The sequence below is a fragment of the Cynara cardunculus genome (genome assembly GCF_001531365.2).
Source record: "Cynara cardunculus var. scolymus isolate 2C chromosome LG 1, CcrdV1, whole genome shotgun sequence".
Lineage (NCBI taxonomy): Eukaryota > Viridiplantae > Streptophyta > Magnoliopsida > Asterales > Asteraceae > Cynara > Cynara cardunculus.
The window spans coordinates 44942087-44945974 of NC_037528.1; positions in this window are offsets into that span (position 1 = coordinate 44942087).

Below are 3888 nucleotides of genomic sequence, written 5' to 3' on the forward strand. Positions count from 1 at the left end.
TTTGGTGGAGGAAGGAATCCTCGCCACGTTTGAGGAACCATCTAGGTTTTATACTGCGATCCAATCTCGATTTTGAAACCGAGAACTCGAACCTTAAATCTTGTATAATTTTTTTGTTTTATTCATCATATTTGAGATAGGGATATGACAGGTCAAGTCCTTTATCATCCTTGGTACAAGGAGGATGTGAAGTTGACATGGGAAGGGAGAACGGTGTTCATCAAAGCGGAAACAACGACAAAAAGAGATTTTGGAACCGTTTACCCAAATGTTTACTCTGTAAGTGCTTACTGTAAAACCCAAAAATTTCGAGAAATAAATAGGGGTTGTAGGTCATTTATCATAGTGCAGGGATAGTGTATGATGTAAAGTGGTCCAAATATGAGGGACTCATTTCGTAAATAGGACAAACTCTGAAATTTGAAAACGACTTTTTAATGAGAAGTTTAGAGAGCCGATTGATTCAGTTGGTCAACTAATAAGCCAAACCAAAACCAGATTTAAGTAGGTTTCTTTGTTCTCTTCATTTAGATTTAAAACAACATGGATTTTTGTCGATGTCAAAAATCCCCGTTTTTCGTCGATTAGAAGTAAAATACTAAACCAAAATTTATTTCTTTATATGATTAGCTTCGTTTTTATTCCTATATGGAACCCCAGTAGCCTTATGTTTCAGATTTCGTGTTTTATGGTTCGATTTTGAAGTTTAAAGTTTCGTTCGGTTTAGTTTAAAATTAAAACTTTAAACAAGAAAATAGAACTCCTTTCTTGACCAAAAGTTTGTGTTACTTGTGTCAAAATGTTGGTAAAAATATTACCATGAGTTTGGTGTAAAAAGAATGAAAAAAATGTTAACCCAGATCTGACAGTAGAACAATTTCACACTTTCAAACAAATCAAAAGCTTTAAGTCATATAAGAAAGCAAAAGCATTTCAACATTACAGAAGTTAAATATTTGAAATATCCGACTCAAATATCCAACCATAACAGAAGCTAAGAAGCAGATTTCAACACTTTCAATTACCCATTTTGCTATTTTACTGAAACTGAACCCTAATAGTAATAGACTAACCCTATAATATCGACTTACCGAGTTTGAGAGATGAAGCCGTGAGCAGAGCAGCAACAGCACAACACGAGAGTGCAGGGTCAAAGCAGGCCGGCGGTGAGCAGAGCAGGGGGCAAACGACGACGACAACACAAGAGGAGGAGCTCGTCGGAGAGTCGAATCAAGTGGGAATTAGCCAAGAAGAGACTGCAAAGGGTTTAAGGGGTTTAGGTTTCAACTTCTGCCGCGACATCCTTTACGTAATTAAATAATAAATATTTGAGTAAACTATGATTTTAGTCCCTGTGGTTTCTAAAATATTGCGATTTTCATCCTTATAGTTTGTAACTTGTTGCTGATTCCGGCACCATTATCAAATTTATTTTCTATTTTCGTCCCGAAACAAATCTATTAAAAATCTTCCATTTAACTTAAGGGTATTTTAGTCTATTTGAATTTTTTTTTGTTTTTGGTTTATTAAATATCTTTTTTGGTACTTTTTTTAGCATTTTAGTCTTTTTGATTTAATCAAACTATATATTCTTTTATAAAAGAATTAATACATAAAAAATATATATACTCAAATGCAACAATTTATCAGGTAAGCGCTTACCTGGGTAAGAGTCGTCAACCTCACTTACCGAGTAAAACTCTCCATCCTTCTCATTGCTCTTAACCAGTAAGATTCATGACTCTTTCCATGTTCATCCAATAAGGAAATTTTTCTCATAAATACTTATCAAGTAAGTGTTTAGTAAACAGCCTATTAGTATCTCAAACTTTTGTGATTGTATGAAGTTGGAGAAAATTTGTCAAAGAGAAGAAAATAAAACAAAGTACGATACTCATTGCCATGTTACTTGTAGTTCGGTGTAATTGCTCTTTAACCAAATCACACTTCTACATATTTTTGTGTCGGACTTCAAATCCAACATATAGATATCTATACTATATTATAAAGCATTTGACAAAAATTCTTAAAAACCATTTTTTATACATGAAAGTATTGTTTATTGATGCATATTACTTAAAATTCAAAATTACAAATAAACTGTACGTAAGTACAACTTATTAAAGATTCATGTTTGAATTCGTGTAACTAACTGCAGATAAACAGAGTCAAATACAAGATAGACATTTCAAATATAAAAAATCTAAAATATAGATCATTTAGTTTTAACAGAATACTTAATTGTTATCCTTATAAAAAATTATATTATTAAATAAAAAATAAATTAATTTGCTATAAAATCTAAATTAAAGTATTATAAAAAAATTGAATTAAAGAAATTACATAAAGAACAAGAACTTTTAAATAGTTAATTTTTGATACTAATATTAATATATTTATTTTCGAATTTTTATGATATCTTCAAATTTATATTTTATTTAAAAATAAAAACATTATCTCTTTTCTCAAAACCACATAAAAACCGTATTATAGCATCTACAGAGATGGAATAAAACGAAACATTAAAATCGAGATATATCTCGCTGCATTACACAAGTACCCTTCTAGTTAATCTATAATAAGTATTGGACTTGTTTAAATTATGGTTAAAGTTATCCCCAATACTGTATAAGTGAATTAACATCCAACATTTAATCTAACACATTGATATGTCACAATTGGTGATTATTTCATATTTTACTTTTAAAGTACATAATATTTATATACTCCAAATTAAATTCACACATTTTTCACATCTAATAAGTCTTGAACTCTTCGCTTTTAAGAAGGTTGGGTCATTAGGTACCGTTAAACCAAAGGCTCTTTGGTAATTCTTTCTAGTAGCCATTCATTGTGTCTGTAAGACAACATTACGGGGGTAAATTGGTAAACGTTTTAATATTACTCTAAATATAATCATAATGTAATGTTTTAAAAACAATAAAAGTATTTATTTTTCCAACCTTATATTGTTTCTCATTTAATCACAATGAACTATTTTACTTGACAAATATAGAAAATAAATTAACTGATACATTAATATACAACATATATAATAACATTAAATATGTAAGGTCTATTAGTCATCTCGGAAAAAAGCCGTGTAATAAAATAAAAAAAATACTACGGAATAATATTTAACTTAATGTATTTATGTGTGTGTGTGTATATATAGGGTTGGGTTGACGTGAGACCAACTTCTTTTCATGAGACCCGTGAGACCAATCTGTTTTCGTGAGACCCGTGAGACTATATGTTTACACTTGAAATTTCACAGAAAAACGTTGTGAAGGTAAACAAATCCGAACCTTTACAACAAAAACAACTGTGAAGATTACCTTCACAGTGTTTTCGTGTGAAGTTTCAAGTGTAAAAAAGTGGTATCATGGGTCTCACGAAAACAACTTGGTCTCACATAATATATATATATATGTATATATATATATATATATATATATATGTGTGGGGGCAAGTTCATTTGTTAACCTTAATTATTGTGATAACTTTATGAACTAATCATGATCATTGATTTTTAAAAATAAAGAGTTGAGATTAATCATATTATAAAATTAATTTATTAAATGTGTAATCTCACAAACACATGTGAACATAATTGCTGAAGGGTATTTATGTAAAAGATAATGTGCATTCAATGACATCAGTTACAAACAGTAGAAATCGTATATGTTCAGTTGTGTTCATAATTGCCGCAAGTGTTCATATATGTTTAGTTAGTATTCGTAATTGTCACAAGTGTTCACATATATGTTCAATTTGTGTTCATAATTGCCACAAGTGTTTACATGTATGTTCAATTTGTGTTCATAATTGCAACAAGTGTTCATATATGTCAATTTGTGTTCATAATTGCAACAAGTGTTCATATAT